Raw genomic sequence first — 26,581 nt, forward strand, 5'->3', positions numbered from 1 at the left:
TGAATAAATACTTCTCGTTCATCTGGTACAGTTATGTTGGTTGTTGGTTTGATTATAGTACAAATCCAACGGGAAGCATCCGAGGTTCCTATTAGTAGCGCAAGTCTTGTATGATCTGTTGCAAGCTGATGTAAAGATTTATGGCTACTTTTAGTGTTTATTTAATCTCATATGTCTGGACAGGAACTTTATAAGTTTACAACTCTACCTCATTTCCATGTATGCCTACAATTTTAATTTTCCCTGTTGACTCACCTAATTTATCATCTTGAATAATATCAGAATTTAGCATTGAAATGGCAGAGTCATTCAGTGGGGTTAAGTATGTCTAATTTCCATTCTGCACTACTTTCTATCCCTTCATCATTCCAGCCTCCATCTTGAAGAATAAAATATTCATAAAGTTTAATTTCAAGAACAGTTGGGGTATTATCCCATATTTCTCCTATATTGTTAATACTTTCATAATATTGACCAGCATTTGCTTGCACAACTACTGGAAGCTGATTGTCGGCTACTTATCATCCTCAGTGGAGTGCCACAGCACTTCTCGAGCATTCTCTGTGTTGGACTACTGCTAAATAATACTTCTGGTATAATGTGACCACATTGGATGCCAACCATGATGGTATTGGGCAAAGTTCTGAACTCAAATGAGGATCTTAAAATCTATCCAATATAGGTATCTATGCATACTCTCATAACAGGGAGGTTATAATGCAGGTACTTACCCTTCAATGGCTACAACACTTCCCTCTTCATTCTTCAGGGTGAGTTTAGCTGCCAATACCCAGTATTTGAGCGGTGGGTCCCCTCTTCCTACCAAAGAGGAGATACTTCCAGCTAGCATAGTAGTTTAAACAGTTCAATTACTTTTAGTGATACACATTTAAATTTAGATAAATTCTTAAAATATTTAAAACTCAGAGGTTTTCTATCTTACAAAATATTTACAATTTTCAAACAATTCCTAACATACAAAGGTTTCCAAAACACAGGAACAATTTCAATAAGTTGAAAAAAATTGACCAACAAGTTGCAGCTGAACAAGTCATCCATTGCAAAAACTGCAGACAGAGGAACGGATTCTGGTTTACCCCATCTTTCTGTCATAATTCTTGTTGTTCCTTGACCATTCTGAAGAAGGCTGACTGCTTTTTATGCCACTTTGGTGACTACACAATTTGATTTTTCTTTCAGAAACTTTTTTACACAGAGGATGTAAAACCCTAAAGGGTTCAGGCAACAGCGTTCTCAAACACGTAAAATTAATGCTATGAAGGCTGACTCTCTGAGTACTCAAATTTTAGAACTATTGATAGATCAGCTATCGATGTGCTCAATCTGGTCGGCAAGCTTCCTTGAACTTAATAACTTAGCCAGTGTTGGTAGGTTTGATACAAGCTCATGTAACATAACCCCATTGTCTTACACTGCATCTCTTGAGCAGTCAGCCCTGTACTGTGGGCCAGCAGTCTGTGCTCTATAGTTGCTGCTATATGTTTGCAAAGCTGTCCTTTTAACTGCAGACTGATTATTGCTTGTCATTTACATTAGGAACTGAAGACTGGCTCCCATTTACAACAGGAAGCTGAACAAAGAATATTGGTTGGACATTTAAATTACTCCAAAACAACTCTTTTGATCTCCAGAAATGTCAAGTGCTGTGCTAGAAAGCTGAGCTTTGCAAAAAGTAAGGCCACCTGGCCATTGACAGGAAAATTCCAACACATGGGCGGGTGGTAAGAAAGCACCTGCTCATCCCAAGGTTGTTGCTCATACATTCCTTTGTATGACCTGCCAGTTAGTTACAAAAAATGTGGAGCAGCAGTTCAAATATATGTAGTTTTCATCTGCACAAACCTATTTCCTACTAAATGCCATAGATTTATACTGGCAAACAGTAAGTCTCGTTTTGTGGATTTTCTGAAATTTAGTTATAAAAATACTATGAATCAGTTCTTATTCCTGACCTCAGTGCTTCCAAGTGTTTGTTTGGTAAGACTTTACTCACCATTTTCTGAATGGAATAGATATTTAAGGGACTGAAAGTAATATTTTGGCAGGCCATGAGTAGCCTCTGCTTCTGTTCAAATATGTTAAGGTTAAGGTTAAAAAGCAAATGTCAGTTGAAAATTTTGTTTCAAGTTCTATCAAGCATTGTTTTTAAATATTTTGTATATTTATAGGAAAGTCATATGTGCTTCCTCAATCTAGATCTTTAGGATACGATTTCAGGATAGTGAGAGAAACAAATCACTTGCAGAAGGTGGAAGAGAAAGTAAAGCCACTAAACTAAGGATCTTGTCAATGGCAAGATAAGCAATATATATCAAATGTCATATTTCCAGTGTTGACTGTTCTTTGTGAACTTATTGCAGTTTTTAGTTCTCTATTTTTTAAAATATTTGCAATTATCTTACTTGTTAAATGATATTGGAATGAACTGCCTGCAGTTGATTGGATCAGCAATGCTAGAGATGACCCTGCACTTGGATCTTGCAACAATGTGATAGAAATTACTGAGTGTTGGTCCACCACATCCAATTTAAACCAAGGCAGAGAATCTGAATGTGTCCCACAGTATACAGATACACAGATAGCAAATGAAAATATGGGGTGACTGGATCATGCTGACAATATGTGGAAAATTGAAAGGGAAAAGAATAAATATGTTGACTGTAGGACCACATTCAAGAAACTCAGGCAGAGTTTCCTTGAGGCAGCATCCCACACAGTTTGGAAGTCATAATGAGGAGAGAAATGCTGGGATCTGCTCAGGCTGGGTACATATGTGATTTCACTGGTACATGGTTTGTAGTCCTTGATGTTAATTAACTTTCTACACCAGATGAGCATCTGTACACCTATTACATGGTAACAACTATCCATCTGAATTAAAGGAATTCTATTTGGTAATCAGAAACAATTTCATTTGCATTCAACATGTGGTAGAGTGAATATCGTACATTTTATAATTCAAATTGTGGAAAAATAACTTTTGGACCAAGGAAACTAATTTGTTCAAAATGCAGACACATTTTTAAACAGGGAATTTGTCCCTGAGAGCTATGATTTAAAATCCTTACCTGTGGTGATATCATGTGCAATGATGTGCCAGTACCTGATTGGACAGAGCACTGAGCATGCGCAGGATTGCTAGAATGTTCCAGCACATGGCTGGGTTAAGATGTGTTTGTTTATTACTGTAAATAAAAGTTCTCTAATTCTTCCAGAATATGATTCTTTATTGTTAACCCATGGTACGTTTAAACAGAAATAACATAACATTGTGTCAGAAGTGGTTCTGGAAGAATAACACAGCAGATCTGAGAATTGAGAATCGAAGATCATTGGAAAAAAAAGAAGAGAGAAGTTCGAACTGTAAACGGTAAAATGGAGGGTTTACAACCTCCACCAAAACTTCAGCTGACTGGCAATGTAGCTGAGAACTGGAGGATATTCAAGCAACAGTTAGAACTGTACTTATCGGCGATTGATTGTGAAGAAAAATCGGGAAAAAAACATTGGGAATGACACAGTAGAGGTATAGAATAATTTTGGCTTTGAAGATGGAGATAATTTCAATTTAAAGTCAATAATGGACAGATTTGAAGTGCTTTGTATACCTAAGCATAGTATAACGTATGAGCAATATAAATTCTTCACATGTGCGCAGAGAGCTACTGACACAATTCATCAGTGTGTTACTGAGTTAAGAAAGTGTAGTAGAACATGTGAGTTTGGATTGCTCACGGACTCTCTCATTAAAGATAGACTGGTTTGTGGCATTCGAGATAATGCTCTGAGAGAAAGGCTGTTGAGAGAGCAAGATTTAAATTTTGAAAAAGCTTTGGCACTTTACAAAGCATCTGAGACCATGACGTTGCAGGCTGAAGAGCTTTTAGTCAAAAACAGCAAAGTAAACGCATTAAAAAGGTGTGAATGTATCAAGAAATATAATAATATGTCGATGAAACCGACAGAGAGTAGTTCGGCATTTGAAAGAGAAAAGTGATGTGATCGCTGTGCGTGGGAACATCGTCCAAATCAGTGTCCCGCATGTGGCAAAATTTGCAATGGCTGTGGTAAGATTAATCACTTTTCACACTGTTGTAAAAGTAGAAAGAAGGAAAATAAAATGAAACAAGTAAATGCTGTGCTTGAAGATGAACATGAGGAGTTTTATATAGACGTGCTTTGTGAAAATAAACAAAGTAAGAATGATTGGACTATTCTGTTGCAAGTGATCAAAACAATATTCTGTTTAAACTTGATACTGGAGCAAAAGTAAATATTCTTGCAGAATCTGAGTTTAATGCTTTAAAGCCAAGACCGAAGTTACATCAGACAAATATAAAAGTGACCGGGTATTCAGGTGCAGACATTCCAGTTAAAGGAACATGTGTGGCAAAGGTATCACACAAAAATATTGTGCACACGCTTTCATTTGTGGTCATGTCAAAATGTGCAGACAATTCTGGGTTTATCTGCCTGTTAAAGACTTAATTTGGTGAAAAGAGTTTTAGTCTTGGTTAGTGACACAGAGCTGAAGCAACAGAATGTTGCATTACAGTCGGCAGAAGATGATGTAACTCGACTGCAGGTCCAGCTCATGGAGGCAAAGGGCAGTGTCTGAGATGACCAAACAGGAGGCAATTGATGATGCGAAAAAGCAATGGCAGGAGGAGGTTGCTTCAATGCAAGCGGTAATGAAAGAGAATATGAGATTCAGTTTCATCACAGTCTACAGCAAGAACGCTCACAGTGGGCACAGTATAAGGAAGAAGTGAAAGCACAAGTGAAGGAATTGAGAAGTATTATTGAAATGATGACATCTCAGCATAAAAAAGAGATTACACAGTTAATGAATGAATTAGATGAAGAAAAGAAGGTTCGTATTTCATTTCAAATGGAAGTGGAACGTGAATTGACTGATCTAAGGAAATGATTGTCTGAAGGACAAGGAGACAAAGTGATACAAGACAAAATGAACACATGGACACAAATCAGATCATACAGGGTCCAAACAGAGGAGGGAGCGGTGTTAAGAAAGAATCGCAAAGACTTTAAGAAAGAGCCAACTTCAGAGTTTCAGTTATCTGATATAGATGTGTTTTGATTAATGTTGTTAATTGTTTTTCTTTTCAAGGAAAGGAAGATGTGGTGATATCATGTGCAATGATGTGCCAGTACATGACTGGACAGAGCACTGAGCATGAGCGGGATTGTTAGAATGTTCCAGCACTTGGCTGGGTTAAGATGTGTTTGTTTATTACTGTAAATAAAAGTCCTCTAATTCTTCCAGAATATGATTCTTTCCTGTTAACCCATGGTACTTTTAAACAGAAGTAGCATAACATTACCTGTCATGGAAGATGCAGAACCCAATGTAGCATAACGTCCTTTATTCTCAAATACATTATTGTGATGGAGTGAAAATCCAGAAAGACAGATCCACTCAATTACAGGCAAGAGTATGGATTAAAAAAGGAAAACTTTTATCGGAAACTATATAATAAAACCTCATGAGTTTCTAGCGTGCCCTTTAGGGAATCATTCAGCTCATTTTGCAGAGGCTAAAGCACTAGAGTAATGTCTAAAACATGTAAATAAAGCAGAATTAGTCTTGATATCTACTGACTCTAATTCCGTTAAGAGTGTGATAGAAAGAGATCTTCCCATCTGGTGCACTACCAAATGGAAAACACACAGAGTTAAACTGTGTCTACATTTGTCCACATGGAAGAATATGTATGAATCATTATTGACTAGACCATTAGTACAGGTGTGATCCTGGATCATACTGCAGGCCTCTTACAAAGCTATAGTAATAAACTAGCTGATAAACAAGCAAAACAAGTTGGCAGGATGGACTTTACTATGGTAGGGGAGCCCAGTGTTTTGGTAGTAACGAAGAATTTAGTTTTAAGAATTTAAGAATTGTTTAAGAATTCTCCTAGATATCACTAAACCCGATCCCAAAGGGCTTCCAACATTGTATAAATATGAAGCTGATGATGAAGGAAAAGTTTGGGCTTGCCGCTCTAAAATGTTAAGAAGCAAATATCTCCTTCCCACAAGTGGGAAGCACTGATTCAAGAATCTCAAAAAGGATTTGGACACAATTATGGTGACAGCCAAGCCACTCATATGCAAAATTATCCATCTTATACTGGGGGCCTTACAAGTTAAGTGATTGTAAGCGATTCATTCTTAAGAATGATAGCCTATAATAAAGAGGGAGTCACAAGACCTCCTCCTATAAGACCAACATAACCAACTGCACCAGGTGTGGCATCTTGATTACATAGGCCAATTTCTGACATCCAAAGGCAACCCACCTTATTGGAAACCTAATAGATATATTCTGGTGATAGTTGATCTTTTGAATAGGATATATGTGATTAGTCCCTGCCTGCATACACGCCGACCAATGGTCTTCCTTCACTGGTAAAGGCTTTCAAGCCATGTGTGAACAGTCATACAAGTAGAATACTGCACTCAATTCCATCTTTCAATTGGGTGGCACAGTGGGGCAAAGGAATCAAGAGATTAAGTGAGGCCTGGCAAACCAGTATACTCCAAAGGCTGAGAGTGGGCTACATTCATCCCAGATTTGCAACTGTCGGTCAACAATAAGCCAAATGCAAAAATAGGAGTACACAAGGATGTCATAATGTACATAATGTACATATTATATTTCATATTTCATAATGTACAACGTCCACTTAAATCCACCCTTAATCATTAACTTTGGCCAACTATCACCTGCACCCGATACAACTCTCCTCAATCAATTGAGAGAGCTTATAGGAGTTAAAGAGAAAGCAAATGAACCTGGCACAAAAGCTTGGATACCACACAAAGCCCTTGAATGGCTTAGCACTCTAGCTAAAACAATAGCAAAGACCTTTCTAATTCTTGCAAATTGAACTTCTGCAGCAGTGAATACACATTCCAGGTGGACTGGCACTATGATGTAGTTTAATTATTTTTTACAGTTTTCCAATGGACAATTCCCCTAATCATTGGAATTATTATTTTTTTTAGTGTTCCTTTTATTGAACTGTAGAAGTCTGTAAGAAATAAAGTTCAGTGATTTCTGCCTAATGTATAATGGTTCCACTCCTGAGACGCCACTAACTCCAATACCCAACCAGTACTGGATTATGTCTCTGATGTGTCTGCTTTGCTATACACTGCCTCATTATCGCCTTTTACTTATTCTGAAATGAATGAATGAAATTTGAAATGAATGAAATTTTATTTTTCAGTCAGTACAAACATAACAAAAAGCATCATTTTCAATGATGATTTCATAAGACAAAATTAAATAATAAAAATCTTTAAAACAGACCGAAAGGGTGTAGGGTGAAGCTCTTACTTATACAAAAACATATTTGGCATCAATCATCACATTGAAACAAAAAATTTCATAATCGTTTAACACAAATTCAATTCCAAGTATCATTTATTTACATTACTCCCATTCATCTTAAATCATATATTTTATATTTGTTCATTAAATTGTTTTTAAATATTTTTTTTAACTTGTTAAGTGCGGTACATGCTTTTAAATTCTCACTACAACTGTTCCATAGATTCACCCCTCTGACAGAAATACAATGATATTTTACATTTGTTCCTATCCTTTGTTTTTAAAATATACATGTTCCTCTCAAATCATGTTGACTTTCTCTCATTTTGAACAATATTTGGATACTTTGTGGTAACTGTCCATTTTTTACTTTATACATAATTTGTAATACAGTATTTTAAGATCTACAAAAGCTCTGAATTTTAAAGTGTTCAGTTGAATATATAGTGGATTGGTTGGCTCACAATAACTTGTCTTATTTACAATTCATATGGCTTTCTTTTGGAGTAGAAAAATTGAGTTTGTATTTGTTTTGTATGTATTTCCCCATCCCTTTACACAGTATGTCATGTATGGGACTATAAGTGAACAGTATAATGTATACAAAGATTCCTGATTTAAGAAATCTTGCGCTTTGTACAGTATTGTAATAGATTTTGACATTTTTGCTTTGACATAATTTATATGTGGTTTCCAGCTTAATTTATTATCTATTACCACTCCTAAAAATTTTGTTTCAGATACCTTATCAATTTCAACATCATTTATTCTAAGTTTACTGTATGAGTTTTAGTTTTGGTATGAGAATTTAGTTTTACTTAGATTCAGCGATAATTTGTTATTATCAAACCATTTCTTTATAATTGTTAGTTCTTTCTCCACTGTATCCAAAAGTTGTTTCAGGTGTTCCCCACTACCAAATATAGTTGTATCATCAGCAAAAATATACATTTTAATGTCTGAGATATATCATACATATATCGTTTATACACAAAATAAACAGCAATGGACCAAACACTGAACCTTGTGGAACCCCACAATTTACCCTCAAAAGATTTGAATTTGAGTTATTTATATGTACATACTGATACCTGTCTTCCAAATAACCACTTAACCAGTCAAGTCCTACCCCTCTAATACCATATCTTTCTAATTTTGTTAATAATATTTTTTTTTCAATCTTTTGATTGATGTTTTAAAAAAGTGTGATACAAACAGGAGGATAATATCTCTGGTAAATATGTCAATACCAGTACATACAGAAGGTAAAATAAACAACATCAGAATCACACATAGAGTTAATCTACAAAGTATGAATTTGATATAAAATGTATAATTCTCCTCTTATCAATTTATGAAGAAAGGAAGGGCAATTAGAAATTTGTATATAAAAGAAAAGAGAAAAAACAAGCCCACTATTCTAAACAGCATGAAAAAAGGACTGGGCAGTCCATCCTGAGAGAAAAACCTAGAGAAGGGAGGCTCTCTGATCAAATCCAAGGTTCTGAAAAAATAGCTGGAAGAGAATCAGTAAATAATAATTTATGGTCAATGGTATCAAATGCTTTTTTTTAGGTCAAGGAATATTCCCACTGTGTATTCATTTCTTTCTATAGCGTTTGATATTTCTTCTACAAAATCTATTAATGCTGTTGTAGTGGTTCTGTTTTTTTCTGAAACCATACTGCTGTTCATAGAGTATATTATGTTTTGTTATAAAATCATTTAACCTTCTTACAAATATTTTTTCCAATATTTTGGAAAACTGTGAGAGCAAAGAAACTGGTGTATAATTTGAAAATACATGTTTATCTCCAGCTTTGTATATTGGAATGACCTTGGCTATTTTCATTTTATTGGGAAATTTTCCAGCAAAGACTGATTACAGATATGAGTCAGTGGTTTCACAACACAGTCAGTCACAGTCAGTTCCTCTAGTTCATCGACAACCTCAGAAGACTGAAGTACAGGGACTGCTCTAATCATATCCTCCTTACTCCTCTCCAGTTCCTTGTCCTGATGACTAATGTTGTATATGGGTATGCATATTTCTCACCTCCTCTTGAGAGGGGTTGCGAATAATGGGTCTAATAACCAAGCCCATGGAAAGATGAGTTGACAGACATTTTTTCACTCCCTTGCGTGGATATTATATATTTACTTTCTAACAAAAGTAACTTTTTATATAAAATGGCTCTTAATACTTCATATAATGTACTTCGTAAGTATGTTGTTCACTGCCAATGATGGCTTTATACTATCATGGTTCACACCTTCGACTTTTATATTCAAAAATCAAACTGTCATACTATAGTTTGTATGTTATGTTAAACAATTGAAAGTCTTGCCAGGATGAAAAAGATGACTGCTCCTGGAGAATGCTATACTGTAGTCCTGATAGCATTTTTATCTATTTTGTTGGACATAATATGTTCATTGATGGATCATTGTTGAGTGTTTAGGGAAAATTATTACAATAGCAATCCTTTGTGGTTTCAGCCATGCGTGCAGTTGAGAGTAAGAAAGTGAATACCCTACAGAGAAAACTGCTCAGATTTTCCACATTGGGAAGTACTCATTGAGTTCTTTAAGCATCTGATCAAGGAGAGCTCCTTTAGCATTTGTAACTAGATGGAACAGTCTGTGGAGTGATAGTCTGCTCCCAAAAGGAGTCTGATCTCAAAGCTGATTTCCGTAAGGAGAAGCTGGGCTATAAATTTTAGCTTAACAGTGGGGTGGGGGGAGGGGTGCGTGGTGATTTGGGCCTGGGGTCCCTTTTGCCAAGCTCAGCTTTCTAACATAGCAGTTGACACTTCTGAAGATCAAAGAATTGTCTTTGAGTAAGTTAAACTGCCAACTAATATTCTTTGTTCAGCTTATTGTTGTAAGTGGGAGTCAGTTTTCATCTCTTAATGTAAATGACAAGCAATAGCCAGCATGAAGTTAAAAGGACAATCTTGCAAAGAAGTAACACTGTTGAAAGAGCACAGCCTACTGACCCACAGCACCTGGGTTGTTTGGTCAAGAGATGCAGTGTAAGACATTTGGGTTATGTTAATTAGGCTTGCATCAAACCAGACAGTGCTGATTTAGTTTAGTTCAAGGAAGCTTGAAGACCAAATGGATAATATCACTTACCACATCAAATAGTTGATCTATCAGTTGTTGGAAGGTTTGTGTACTCAGTGAGTCAGGCTTCACAGCAATAATTTAGTGTGTTTGAGAACTCCGTCAACAGAAATTTTTAAACCATCTGTATAAAAAAAAGAAAGCATCTGAAAAAATATCAAATGTGTGTAAAACACACATGTGACATTAAACAGTATAAATGCAAGAGAGCAGTCAGGCCTTTTTGGAATGATCAGGAACAATGAAAAGAATTATTAAAAGGCAGGGTGCACTAGAATACATTACTCTGCCTTCGATTTTTGCCACAGACGATAATTTGTTGGTATGAATTTTTAGCTTATGGGAATCATACCTGAGTTTTGGAGATCCTTTGTATTGTAGAAATAACCTGAAATTTGGAAATCCTTTATAAGATAGAAAACCTGTGGGCATTTTAAATGTGATTTAAGAATTGTATCTAAATTTAAATGTGTATCACAAAAATACTGGGTATTGGCAGCTGAACTCACCTTGAAGAACAGTCAGAAAAGTGCTCTAGCCTTTGAAGAGTAGGTGGCTACAGTATAACCCCCCCCCCTCCTTTAGTGAGGGTACCCATAGCTAACTCTATAGAAGAGGGCTTAAGATCTTCGTTAGAGTTTAGAACTTCTAAACTTCCAAATTCTATTTATATGAAAAATTGAAACAAAATTTACACAGGCATTGTGACTCTTCCTCTGTTTTCTTGGATCCTCAGGAATGAATTTAAAATGCAACTTAAAAGCAAATAGTGAACAATGACTCAAAGCTTGCTACAACTGTACAGCGAGCTGCTGAGATTGCACCTGAAGTGCCACAAACAATTTTGATCCCTGCAGTATGGAGAAATGTACTTCCACTAAAGGCAATTGAAAGAAGTTTTATTGGTTGATCTCTAGGATAATTAGTTACTATCACATATTGAATAGGTTGGGCTTACAGTCCATAGAGTACTTATGTGCCTAAGAGAGATCTGACGTCAGAGCAAGTGTTGGCTGAGCTACAACTGCCAAAGTCACCAGGGATTAAGTCAGTTGTAACAGGGTGGCATTACAACTGCTAGAATCAAAATTATTTTCATAATCGTAGATACCAGGAATAAATATAGGATTAGTTTTGCTGTCCCCTAATCAAACACCTAATGATCTAAGCTCAAACATGGAGCAAGCATTCATATCAATTATCTTAGGAGTCATGAAGTGGGAAAAAGCTCATCTTCCAAATATCATCTGAAGGAATGCAGTTTGTGCAATTTATCTTTTAAATTTTGCATCATGTCTTAATGTGTTGTCAAAGCTGCCAAAGAGTTTGATACAATCATTATATTCAAAAGCTTATAAAAATAATCAAACAATTAAAATATTTGAAGAAGTTAAAAATAGAACATGTTCTTCAGGCATGTTCTTCACTGGTGCAGGCTCTTACAATAGGTTCCCCAGTACCTAGGTATGGTGAACTACATATACCTGTCTGGACATGCCCCCCCGCTGACTGCTCCTGTGGCTCCTCCCACTGACCGTGGCTCCTCCCACGGACCCCGGTATAAAGGCGATTGGAGACTGAGCCCCGGCCTCAGTCTCCAGGATGTATTGTGGTGGTCAATTGCTGCTTGTTCTTTCTTCCAGCCAATAAAAGCCTATATCTCGCCTCACATCTCCGAGAGTTATTGATAGTGCATCAATTTTATTGGCTGGAAGTTTTAAAACATGGAAAGCATTTTACGTCTGGAAAAATTGGACATTGATCCTCAAGACTCAGAAGCAGCTCTTGCCTTTGAACTCTGGCTTGCATGCTTCCAATCATACTTGGAACAGATTCGCGTGACCGAGCCTGCTATTATGCACAGAATCCTCCTTTCGAGGGTCACCCCAAAAGTTTACTCCCTTATCAGAGACCTGCCGACCTACCAAGGGGCACTGGACGCCCTCAAAAGACAGTACCTGTGGCCGGTGAACACCGTCTACGCAAGACATCGCTTAGCGACACAGCGACAGCGACCCGGCGAGTCGAGCGCCGTGATTCTCCGAGCCCTACAGACACTCGTGCGGGCCTGCGACTGCAAGGGACTGACAGCGGAACAACATTCGGAGCTCCTGGTAAGAGACCCCTTCGTTACGGGGATCAGGTCAGTGTACGTGCGCCAGCGGCTGCTGGAAAATGCAGATCTTACCTTATGCTTGGCGATCGAGACGGCCGACACGTTGGAGGCTGCTCTGCACAACGCTGACACTATCCAGCCACGCGATCCCCCGCCAGTTCCGTGGTCACTGCAGACCCCGCCACCCACGAGCGAATTCACCACCGCTGCTGCCAGTCGCAAGTCCGTGCAGTGTTACTTCGGCGGACTCGAAAAGCACCCCCGAAAATGCTGCCCAGCCCGAGAAACTACCTGCTCCAGCTGCGGGAAGAAGGGCCATTTCGCCAAGGTCTGTAAGTCTAAACCACGAGCGGGGTTGGGCAGCGCCGCGTGTGAGGCATGGGGGCCGCCATCTTGGTCGCCGCCATCTTGCCTGCCCGCCTCGTGCGAGACATGGGGGCAGCCATCTTTGTCGGCACCACCTCGCCCCGCCCCCGAGCCACCGGAGCTTACCGGGCACCAAGACAGCTGTTCAACTCTGGCCTCCGTAACCCTCGACCAAAGCGCCCCACACCAGCTTGCAAGGTCAATGATGGAGATCCTGGTGGAGGGGCACAGGACTAGCTGCCTGTTTGACACGGGCAGCACTGAAAGTTTTATTGACCCGGACACAGTGCAACACTGCGGACTCGTGACACGGCCGGTAAGCCAGAGGATCACCATGGCTTCTGGATCGCATTCCACAGACATCCGGGTGGGTTGTGTAGTGACATTGGTGGTGCAGGGCACAGAATATCAGGACTTTGCGTTACTGGTCATGCCTCAACTGTGCGCACCTGTGCTATTGGGGCTGGACTTCCAGAGCCACCTCGAAAGTGTGACTATGGAGTATGACAAGCCCCTCCCACCACTCACTGTCAGGAATCCTCAGTTTTGTGGGACTTCGCCATATACCCCGCTACTGACCACACACACACACCGGCCCGCACATCCCACCCAGCACCATGCCGACAGCTGCGCTACCGACACCACTTGCAGCCTCTCCACCCTCAAGATCCCTCCCCCACCACTGTTCACTAACCTGACCCCCGACTGTAAACCTGTGGCAACTAAAAGCAAGAGGTACAGCGCGGGGGACAGGGCCTTCATTAAGTCGGAGGTGCAGCGGCTGCTCAGGGAGGGGATCATTGAGTCAAGCACAAGTCCTTGGAGGGCCCAGGTGGTTGTTGTTCGGACCGGGCAGACAAATAGGATGGTCATGGACTATAACCAGACCATCAATAGGTTCACGCAGCTTGACGCGTACCCCCTACCCCGCATCGCGGATATGGTCAACCAGATAGCTCAGTACAAGGTGTACTCGACAATAGATCTGAAATCCGCTTATCACCAGCTCCCCATCCGCCCAGAGGACCGCCCCTACACCGCCTTCGAGGCGGGCGGCAGGCTCTATCACTTCCTGCGTGTCCCATTCGGTGTCACAAATGGTGTCTCTGTCTTCCAGAGGGAAATGGACCGGATGGTGGACCAGTGCCAATGGAAGGCCACATTTCCCTATCTGGATAACATCACCATCTGTGGTCACGACTGGCCGGATCACAACACCAACCTCCAATGATTTTTCCAAGTGGCCGAAGCCCTGAACCTTACTTATAATAGGGACAAGTGTGTGTTCGGAACCACCCGACTCGCTATCCTTGGGTATGTCGTGGAGAATGGGGTCATTGGCCCTGATCCCGACCGTATGCGCCCCCTGTTAGAACTCCCTCTTCCCACCACCCTCAGAGCCCTCAGACGGTGCCTGGGCTTCTTTTCCTATTACGCCCAATGGGTCCCCCATTACACAGACAAGGCCCGCCCCCTGGTCAAGTCCACCGCATTTCCCCTCTCTGCCAAGGCCCGCGCGGCCTTCAGCTGCATTAAAGGGGACATTGCCAAAGCAACCATGCATGTGGTGGACGAGACCATTCCCTTCCAAGTAGAGAGTGACGCCTCCGATTTCGCACTTGCCGCTACCCTCAATCAGGCAGGAAGGCTGGTAACATTCTTTTCTCGTACCCTTCAAGGCCCTGAAATTCAGCACTCCGCTTTGCAGAAAGAAGCCCAGGCCATAGTGGAAGCTATTAGGCACTGGAGGCACTATCTCGCCAGCAAAAGGTTCACCTTGCTGACCGACCAGTGCTCAGTTGTGTTCATGTTCAGCAACCAACAGCGGGGCAAAATCAAAAATGATAAAATTTTGCAGTGGAGAATAGAATTCTCCACCTACAACTATGATATCCTGTACCGGCCTGGCAGACTCAATGAGCCCCCTGATGCCCTACAGCTCGACCAGCTATACGCCCTCCATGCAGATCTTTGCCACCCAGGGGTCGCCCGATTTTACCATTTCATGAAAGCCCGGAACCCGCCTTACTCCCTTGAGGACATCAGGACGATGACCAGGGACTGTCAAATCTGCGCTGAGTGCAAACCACACTTCCACCGTCCTGAAAAGGCGCAACTTATCAAGGCCACCCGCCCCTTTGAGCGACTGAGTGTCGACTTTAAGGGCCCCCTTCCCTCCACCGACCACAAAGTCTACTTTCTCAACATTATCGACGAGTACTCGCGGTTCCCCTTTGCCATCCCCTGCCCTGATACCACTGCCACGTCCGTCATAAAAGCCCTGCGCCAGCTCTTCACTCTGTTCGGATATCCCTGCTATATCCACAGTGATAGAGGGTCCTCCTTTATGAGTGACGAGCTGCGCCAGTACCTGCTGGCTAGGGGCATTGCTACTAGTAGGACCACGAGCTATAATCCCCGGGGAAATGGACAGGTGGAGAGGGAGAATGCCACAGTGTGGAAGGCCACACTTTTAGCCTTTAAGTCAAAAGGGTTGCCGGTCTCTCGATGGCAGGAGGTCCTCCCTGAGGCACTCCACTCTATCCGCTCCCTGTTATGTACGTCCACCAATGCCGCCCCTCATGAGCGACTCTTTTCTTTTCCCAGGAAGTCTGCCACTGGGACCACCCTACCGGCTTGGCTGACGTCCCCAGGGCCAGTGCTGCTCCGGAAACATGCAAGGAGCAATAAATACTCCCCGCTGGTCGAGAGGGTTCACCTACTTCATGCAAACCCCCAGTATGCCTACGTGGTCTTACCTGATGGGCGGGAGGACACGGTCTCCGTCCGCAACCTGGCGCCCGCAAGAGCAGCAGACCACTACCCTGAACACTCCACGGTAACTATGAACCCTGTACCCAAGGTGACACCGCGCACACCGAGCCCTACACAGACTCCTCACGACACTCCTATACCGGGCGTCTCGCACGCGCATATACCAGGCGCCTTGCACACGCATGAGGGATCACTGACGCCTAGTGAGCTGACACCTCCAGTCAGGCCGGAATCAACACACCATCGGCACCTGTGCAATCACCACCACCGGCACCTGTGCAATCACAGCCGGTGCTACGTAGATCGCAGCGACAGATTCAACCACCTGATAGACTTAACCTGTAAATATACTTGTAAGAAACTTCGCCCCATGGGGACTCTCTTTTAAAACAAAGTGGGGGGGGTGAATGTGGTGAACTACATATACCTGTCTGGACACGCCCCCCCACTGACTGCTCCTGTGGCTCCTCCCACTGACTGTGGCTCCTCTCACGGACCCCGGTATAAAGGCGATTGGAGACTGAGCCCCGGCCTCAGTCTCCAGGATGTAGTGTGGTGGTCAATTGCTGCTTGTTCTTTCTTCCAGCCAATAAAAGCCTATATCTCGCCTCACGTCTCCAAGAGTTATTGATAGTGCATCACTAGGCCAGCAAATTCCGGGCTTCAGTGTTTGTGCACACATGGTAAACTCTAAAATGTGCTGACATTTCCAAGGAAAATGCCAGCAGATACACTCAGAATGTCAGCAAAGTCCATCAAAACCAGGTTATTCATTACATCTTAAAGATGTCCGAAACCTAAACATGTATACATATGAAATTCAAAATTTACAATGCTTGGTTACACCATAGTTTGGTAAGAGTAAAGAGTACACTTTCCTCCATGGAACACAACAGCATAGTTGGGTACTGTTCAATCACAAAGTTGTTTTGTTTGTGCAAGTTATATCCATATTCTGATCGCTGAGACAGCAGGGAGAGTTAATTCTGATTTGCATCTACTGCCACAGATTAATGAAGGAGTTGAAGGAGTATTGGGAGTGGTAGGAAACAGTGAGAGATATTCTGAGATGCCAAAATACAAGGATCAGCTGGGTCAACTCCTTACACAGCAGCAAAGATTGCTGCTGGCAGTTCTACACAATAATCGCTTTGAAAGGCAATTTTTAAAAATTCACTTAAATGTATATTTTTCAATAAATGTTTTAGATGAATGAATGCTTACTTCTAGAAAGTCTTGAAAAGCAACATAAAACGCCTTGAAAGCAGAAGCACTAAAGGAAATCATTTACACATTGGCTTGTGTATTATGGAGATGTTAGACATTCTGTATGTACAAAATCTACAAGTCTTCCAGTTCTATGCTTCATTTATATAAACTATTCCCTCCCTTTCCCCAGTTGATCCATGATTCTGTGCAATGCCTATTCCACAACTGCCACTGACTCTCAGATGAACATCTGAAGTATTGCAAACACTGGTGTACTTTCCATGGCTGAACAGAATCTGTGGTGTGGGGGGTAAAAAGAGAAAATGTTTACATTCCCATGAAGTTGTGCATTGAACTTTCTTTGTTATTTTTATTGCAAATTCTCAGCTTTCAAATCATATATATTTTTGGATTCATCATTATTACATATGAAAAAGAAGAATTTTTGCTGGCAAATAGAGATGCTACCTTCTCATACCAAATATCTAATACTGCAGCACAGCAAGATGCCACTCCGACTGTGCCTGTACTGATCTCTAGTTAACATCATTCAATTAATTCCACTTAGTCTTTATTCTTGTTCCGTGGTCCTACAAGATTTTTTAAAAATTTCCTTCCCCTTTCAAAAGTTACAGACACATCCATTTTCACTTTCCAGATATATTTTACCATCTGTTTCAGGAACTGTAACTAAATAACCATCTTCATTATTTTTGGATTGCTGTTCTAAATATCCAGATAAATTACACTTCCTTCTAAAGCTGAAGAGTGTTTGTAAAATGAATAATTCATGCACACAAAATGTTCAATAAATAAATATCCATTTTCACTATTTTAATTTATATTATATTGGAAGCTGCAGAGATAAAGATACAATACTTTGCTCATGCTTAATTTTGTAGTTTAATATATTTCACATTTTAAAGTAGTGAAATCACAAGAAATGCTGTATTTAAAGTTTAATGCACAACTTCGTGGGAATGTAAACAGTTTCTCTTCCTTTCTCACCACAGATGCAGTTCAACCACGGAAAATACAGCAGTATTTCAAATTATATGGGGCATGCACCAAAATGTCCAATGTGACCTTTCGGAAATCCAATGTTTAAAATTATCCACATGATATTCATTATGGGGATGTTATGCTGACATAAGCAAAGGAGAGAGTAGGAAGGCCAAAATATAGAATGAGGTTTCTGACAATTACTTACAGACACAAAACATTGACTGTTTCTTTATCCACAGATGTTGCTATTCTGCTGAAGATTTCCAGCATTTGTGTTTTAGATTTCCAGAATTTTTTTTTATCTTAATGTTTATTTACTCTGAAAGGGAGGAGGTCGGATCAGGGGTGGGGTGGGGTGATTAGATTTGGAGGAGCAGGTATGGAGAAGGGAAGCAAGATTGTTTAATTTCTTCACTAAATTGCTAATTTTTTCCATTTAATTTGATTTAGTTTCTTTAAATCAAAACCCCTTGCAAACTACAAATGCACAGATGAATAGAAGTAAACAGCACTCAAACCTGTAATACTCCTCCTGATTGCTTGTTGCCAGCTGCAGATTGTAATGTTCAATATCAGCATATTTTACAAGGAAAATATTCCACTTTGATCTCATTAATTCCTGGGCACCTGGAAGAGACTCAATATTCCATCTGACTCATTGATACTTTAAAAATATAGTAGAATAGTATTTTTGTCTCAAATTTGATTTCCTTAAACAGAAAAAAAGGTGGTTATACTCTACAGAGCAGGCAGTGTATCAGGCGAGGAAACGCAAGCTGATTTTTTTTATTAGTCAGTGACCTCTCATCGGAATCCAATCAGCCTGAAACATCAACTATTTCTCTCCCCACAATGCTGCCTGACCTTCTGGCTATCTCCAACAGTTTCTGTTTTACCTTATTTACAGTATTTGCTGCTTTTTTTGCTTTTTGGATTATGCAGCTAGTGCAACAGTTTACCAGTAGATGGTATGATACAGTCAATCTATTTCACTGGTTCAGCCAAACTTAAGCTGCTCAAGGTACAGTAAGATATTTTAACTAAAGAGATTCTTCAGAAATGTACTCAGTGATATCTGGTTTTATTTACAGAACTGTACTGAATGGCTGGTATATTCAGGATAAATTATTGAGGGTTCATCTTGCCTCAGTGCTAGCTTTCTCACTGGACTTGTGAATTGGGTATTCAGAACCCTGTTCAGAGCATGGACTTCTTATCTTGGATAGCATTCCAGTGTGGTATGGTGCCGTCAGAGTACTACATTTACATCCTCTAACTCTGTGAAAGAGGTAATTTGGTCTGTCTGAAACTGTTCGGATTTCCTGCAAAAGTAGACGCCTGCAAGTGAATGCTGCTGACTGGCAAGGTCCAACGTGCGGGAGTACGTGCTGAGGGGTGTACTGATGCCCAGTGCAGCCAGTACAAAAGGTTTGTGGGAAGCGACAAGTCTCAGATGCTGCTGTCACTGAGTGCTGATTGGCCGAGCACCGTATCAAACAATTCACTGGTGCAATGATGGAGGTAATATGAGTGGTATTAATATATTGTGAAGGATTGTATTGGATTGGTGATACAATGAATGTAAAGATGTGCATCAATTGTCTTTATTGTATTATACAGCAACTATATCTTTCAGTTAATATTTCAATGGTTCAGTAGTTCCATTTATTATCAGAGAACAATATACTGGAACTGAAAAACTCTGCATCATCCTGAAGGCTGAGGGGGTGATAGTTGGGACGTAGAGAGGTAGTTACACCCAAGGTGCAGGACACAGCAAACTGGGTGACAGTCAGGAAAGGGAAAGGGGTTAAGGAGCCAGTGCAGAGTCTCCCTGTGGCCACCCCCCTCAAGAACGGGTAAATCTCTTTGAATACTGTTGGTGGGGGAGGGGAGAGGTGGTGGGGAATATCCTAACAGAGGAAAGTCACAGTGGTTGTGTCTGCCTCTGTGGCACAGAAGGGGAAGGGGGGAGAAGAGGCACATTGTGGTGATAGGGAAATTATTTGTTAAGGAAATAAACAGGAGGTTCTGTGAGCAAGGATAAGATTCCTGGATGGTATGCTGTCTCCCAGGTGCCAGAGTGCAGGATATTTCAGATCGAATCAAGTCAAGTCAAGTCACTTTTTATTGTCATTTAGACCATAACTGCTGGTACAGTACACGGTAAAAACGAGACAGCGTTTTTCAGGACCGTGGTGCTACATGAACAATACAAGAACTACACTGAAACTACATAAAACAACACAAAAACTACACTAGACAACAGACCTACACAGAACTGCATAAAGTGCACAAATCAGTGCAGGCATTACAATAAATAATAGGCAGTACAATAAAGACAATAGGCACAATAGAGGACAGTAGGTTGGTGACAGTCCAGACTCTGGGTATTGAGGAGTCTGATAGCTTCGGGGAAGAAACTGTTACATAGTCTGGTTGTGAGAGCCCGAATGCTTTGGTGCCTTTTGCCAGATGGCAGGAGGGAGAAGAGTTTGTATGAGGGGTGTGTGGGGTCCTTCATAATGCTGTTTGCTTTGCGGATGCAGCAAGTAGTGTAAATGTCTGTAGATAGATAGATAGATAGATAGATAGATACTTTATTCATCCCCAAGGGGAAATTCAATGTTCCTCCAGTATGATATCACATAAACACAAGACAGACCAAGACTAACTGACCAAAAAAACCACATAATTATAACATACAGTTACAACAGTGCAAAGCAATACCATAATTTGATAAGAGCAGACCATGGGCACGGTAAAAAAAGTCTCAAAGTCCCAGATAGCCCATCATCTCACGCAGATGGCAGAAGGAAGAAACCTCCAACGTGGCAAAACTTCCCGATGCAGCCTCTGGAAGCACCCGAGCACAGCCAACTGTGAGTCCGTCCGAAAACTTCCGACAACTTCGTGCCTCCGACCAGCCCTCCGACACCGAGCACCATCTCTGCCGAGTGCTTCAACCCCGGCTCCGGCCACCAAGCAACAGGCAAAGCCGAGGATTCGGGGCCTTCCTCTCTGGAGATCTCTCCGATCGCTCAGTAGCAGCGTCAGCAGCACAGGCATGTCAGAAGTTTCGCCAGATGTTCCTCCGTGCTTCACACATCCGTCTCAATCAAATCAGGATTGTGCACGGCCCCTACTTACAGATAACGGATATTCCTTACTGGAGTGGCCGCTGCGCCCTGCGTCGTCGCGCCGCCATCTTGATGTCTACAATGGCAGGAAGAGAGACCCTGATGATCTTCTCAGCTGCATGGTGGGATTTAAACTAGTGTTACAAGGGGATGGGAACCAGAGTGCCAGAGCAGTTAGTAGAGAAGTTGTGGAGGCAGATATAGGTAAGAGCTCAGACAAACTTAGGAACCAAAAAGTTGAGCATGATGTGACTAGTGTTCTGAGCTGCATACATTTCAATGCAAGAAGTATTGTAGGAAAGTGCTGAAGATGAGGTAGCTGGTTTACAAACAGAACCAATGTGTAGTGAGGAGAGGCTGTTGAAAGGCCAAAATTGCAGTCAACAGGATGAGTTGCAACATAAAAGGTGGACAAAATTGAAAAGGGTGAATACTGGACTGAAGGTGATATAATTGAATATGTGCAGTACATGGAATAACGTAGATGAACTTGTAGCACAGTTGCAGATTGGCAGGAATGATGCTGTAGGCATCACTGAATAATGACTGAAAGATTATAGTTGGGAGCTTAATGTCCAAGAATACACATTGTATGGAAAGGACAGGCAGAAAGGCAAAGGGGGTGGTGTTGCTCTATTGGCAAAAAATGAAATCAAATTATTAGAAGGATGTGACATAGGGTCAGAAGGTGTTGAATCATTGTGGTTAGAGCTAAGAAACTGCAAGGGTAAAGAGATCCTGATGGGACCCACAAAAGTCATAAGGATATGGCCTACAAATTACAACAGGAGATAGAAAATGTATGCCAAAAGGGCAATGTTACAATAGTCATGGGGAACTTCAATTTGCTGATAGATTGGGAAAATCAGATCGGTGTGGATTCCAGGAGGGGGGATTTCTACAGTACCTATGAGATGGCTTTTATTCAAGCAGTTCATGGTTGAGCCCATGATAAGATCAGATATTCTGGAATGGGTGTTGTGCAATGAAACAGAGATCTTAAGGTTAAAAAAACCCTTACGGCGCAAGTGACCATAATATGATCAAATTCACTCTGAAATTTGAGAAGGAGAAGCTAAAGTCAACTCTATCAGTATAACAATGGGGTAAAGGGAATTACAGAGGCATGAGAGAGGAGTTAGTCAGAATTAATTGGAGAAGAACACTGGTAAGGATGTTAGCAGAGCAGCAATGGCTGGAATTTCTGGAAGCAAGTCAGAAGGCACAGGATATATCCATATCAAAATGAAGTCTTCTAAAGGAAAAATGACACAGCTTTGACTAACAAGAGAATCAAAGCCAACATAAAAGCTGGGATCATATGATAGAGCAAGAATTAGTGGGAATTTAGAGGTTTGGGAAACTTCCAAATACCAACACAAGGCAACTAAAAAATTCATTAAGAAGGTAAAGATTGAATATGAAAGTAAGTTAGCCAATAACATTAAAGAGAATATCAAAAGTTTCTTCAGATACATAAAGTGTAAAAGAGAGGCAGGAGCGGATATTGGGCTGCTGGAAAATGATGCTGGAGAGATTGTAATGGAGGACAATGAAATGGTGGATGAACTGAATAAGTATTTTGCATCACTCTTCACTGAGGAAGACATTAACAGAATGGTGGAAACTCCACGTGACAGCGGCCATGAAGTGCGTGAAGTTACCATAACTAGAGAGAAGATTCTTGGGAAACTGGACGGTCTGAAGGCAGATAAATCATCTGGACACCCCATAGTTCTGCAAGAGGTGGCTGAAGAGATTGTGGAGGCATTAGTAATGATCTTTCTGGAATGGTTCTGGAAGACTGGATAATTACAAATGTAACTCCACTGTTCAAGAAGGGAGAGAGGTAGAAAAAAAGTAACTATAGGCCAGATAGTCTGAACTCAGTGGTTGGGAAGATGTTGAAATTGATGATTAAGGATGAGGTCTCAGGGAACTTGGAGGCATATAATATTATAGGCTATATCGGGGGGGGGGAGAGAAGAGAAATGTAGTGATAATTGAGGATAGTATAGTCAGGGGAATAGACAGATTTCTGTCACAAGGATAGAGCATCCCGAAAGCTGTGTTGCCTGCATCTTCCGGGGTTCGGGACATCTTATCAGACCTGCCGTGGAAGCTGCAGTGGGAGGGGAAAGATCCCATCGTCATGATCTATGTGGATACCAGCCACATAGGTACAACGAGGAAAGAGGTTCTGCTGAAGGAATTTGAGCAGCTGGGGACTAATTAAAAAGCAGAACCAAAAAGGTAGTAATCTCTGGATTATTACCTGAGCCACGTGCAAATTGACACAGAGTCAAGAAGATTAGAGAGTTAAATGCATGGCTCAAGGTTTGGTGTGGGAGAAGTGGGTTTGAACTCATGGGGAACTAGCATCAGTACTGGGGAAGGAGGGAGCTCCACCTGAACCATGATGGGAGCTGGATCCTGGCAAATCGCATAACTAGGGCTGTGGGTAGGGCTTTAAACTAAATAGCAGGGGGGGTGGGTTCGACAGATTGGAGAAGTATGGATAAAATAAAAGGGAAAAGTGTGAATAACGATAAAGTAAAAGCAGAAGTTAAAAAAGAGGATAGTAAGGGTGGTGTGAAGAAACATCAGGTGCAAAAGGGCCATGGATAACTAAGGAAATAAAAAAAGGCATCAGACTAAAAGCTCATGCATACAAAATCGCCAAGAGTAGTGGGAAACTGGAAGATTGGGAAAATTTTGAAAAGCAACAAAGAAAGGGAGATGGATTATGAAAATTAACACAAAATACAAAAATGGATAGTAAAAGTTTTTATAATTATATAAAGCAGAAAAGTGTGGCCAAAGTGAACATAGGTCCCTTACAGGACGAGAAGGAGGAATTGATATTGGTTAACGCAGAAATGGCCTTGGCTTTGAATGGCTATTTTGTGTCAGTTTTCACAGTGGAGGATGCGTCAAACATGCTGAAGAGAGATGATATGGATGTGATGGGATGTGAGGACCTCGATACAATAGCTATCACTAAAGAGGTAATGCTGAACAAACTGTGGGCTTAAAGACAGACAAGTCCCCTGATCCTGATGGAGTGCATCCCAGAGTAAGGAAAGAATGTCAGAGGTTGTAGTAGCAGCTTAGGTGACAGATTACAAAAGTTTTCTGGACTCTGGGCATGTCCCGGCTGACTGGAAGACAGCGAATGTCATGCCACTGTTCAAAAAAGGATGTAGGCAAAAGGCAGGTAACTATGGGCCAGTTAGTTCAACATCTGTAGTTGGGAAAATGCTTGAAACTATCATTAAAGAAGAAATAGCGAGGCACCTGGAAAGAAATGGATCCCACAGACAGACACAGCATGGCTTCAGCAAAGGCAGGTTTTGTTTGACAAATTAACTGGAGTTCTTTGAGGATATAGTGAACACAGTGGATGGAGGGGAACAAATGGATTTTATTTACTTGTATTTCCAGAAGACTTCCAATAAGGTGTCACATAAAAGACTTATCCATAAGATCAGAATTCATAGAGTTGGGGGTGATGTATTAGCATGGATAGAGAATTAGTTAACCAATGGAAAGCAGAGAGTTGGGATACATTGGTGTTTCTCTGGTTGGCAATCAGTGGTGAGTGGTGTGCTGCAGGGATCAGTGCTGAGTCTGCAATTGTTCACGATATACATTAACGTTCTGGAAGAGGGAACTAAGTGTTCTGTATCTAAGTTTGCTGATGACACTAATTTGCATGGAAAAGCAAATTGTGCAGAAGATACAGAGAGTCTGGAGAGAGATATAGATAAGTTAAGTGAGTGGGCAAGTGTCTGGCAGATGGAGTACAATGTTGGTAAATGCAAGGTCATCCACTTTGGAAGAAAAAATGGAAGATCAGGTTATTTCTTAAATGGTAAAAGATTGCAGCATGCTGCTGTGCAGGAGAACTTGGGAGTGCTTATGATTGAATCACAAAAGGTTGGTTTGCAGGTGCAGCAGGCTATCAAGAAGGCAAATGAAATGTTGGTCTTTATTGCTAGAAGGATTGAATTTAACAGCAGGCAGGTTATGTTGCAACTGTATAGGATACTGGTGAGGTCACATCTGGAGTACTGTATGCAGTTCTAGTCTCCTTACTTGAGGACAGATATACTGTCTTTGGAGACGGTGCAGAGGAGGTTCACCAGGTTGATTCCAGAGATGAGAGGATTAGACTATGTGGAGAGATTGAGTCAGCAGGGGCTGTATTCACTGGAATTCAGAAAGATGAGGAGATTTTGTAGAAACATAAGATTATGTAAGAGATAGATAAGATTGAGGCAAGAAAGTTGTTTTCACTGCTAGGTGAGACTGGAACTAGGGGACGTAGCCTCAAGATTCAGTGGAGTAAATTTCGGATGGAGATGAGGAGGAACTGATTTTTCCAGAGAATGGTGAATCTGTGAAATTCTCTGCCCAATGAGGCAGTGGAGTCCACCTTAGTAAGTATATTTAAGACAAGGTTGGATAGATTTTTGCATAGTAGGGTAATTGAGGGTTATGGGGAAAAGGCAGGCAGGTGGAAATGAGTCCACGGTCAGATCAGCCATGCTCTTATTGAATGGTGGAGTAGTTTTGATGGGCCAGATGGCCTCCTTCTGCTCCTTTTTCTTATGTTCTTATTAGAGAGGATACCAAATGTTTCTTCAGATACATACATTTTGAAAGAGAAGTGAGAGTGGATGTTGGACTGCTTGAAAATGATGCTGGAGAGGGGGTAATGGGGGACAGTGAAATGGCAGGTAAACAGAAGAAATATTTTGTATCAATTTTCACAGTGGAAGGCACTAGCCACATGGTGGAAGCTCCAGGTGTCAGGGATCATGAAGTGTGTGAAGTTACCAATGCTAGAGAAAAGGTTCTTGGGAAATTCCTGGGAAATGTCAGAGACTATACATCTTTCCTTTTTATTCAAGTACTCTGTCCCAGGCAATATCCTTGAGAATATTTTCTGCACCCTTAATCACATCCTGCAGGAATCTTCCATTACAGGGGCCCCCAACTATTTTAAAGCCATGGAGCCATATTATCAACCAAGGAGTCCACAGACCCCAGGTTGGGAACCTCTGATCTGTTAGGACAATATGAGTCGAGTTCAGGAATAGGAAAGGTATAATTAATTTAATGACAGTATGTTGCCAAGACCTGTTGGAAGAGGAGGGACAGACAACATGGAGCCGTGTAACCTTGGATGGGGTGAGGGTTAGGCCGCAAGCCTGGAGCTTGTCAGCTGCTGAAGACTAGGTGAGTAACACAGAAGTGCTGAAGCATGGTATCCAGACTCGGCCAGGACCTGGCCTCTCCCATCGGTGCTGTTCTCCCATGTTTGTGTGGTAGAATGACAGGCTGGATTGCGTGCGTCTGCATACCACCGTGAGACTACCATCAATTGCCAGACATTGTTGCTCAGGGCCCTGGACTATATATATGGTTTTATTTTCAATGAATATGCTTCTTTAC

The sequence above is a fragment of the Hemitrygon akajei genome, chromosome 8, assembly GCF_048418815.1.
Source record: "Hemitrygon akajei chromosome 8, sHemAka1.3, whole genome shotgun sequence".
Lineage (NCBI taxonomy): Eukaryota > Metazoa > Chordata > Chondrichthyes > Myliobatiformes > Dasyatidae > Hemitrygon > Hemitrygon akajei.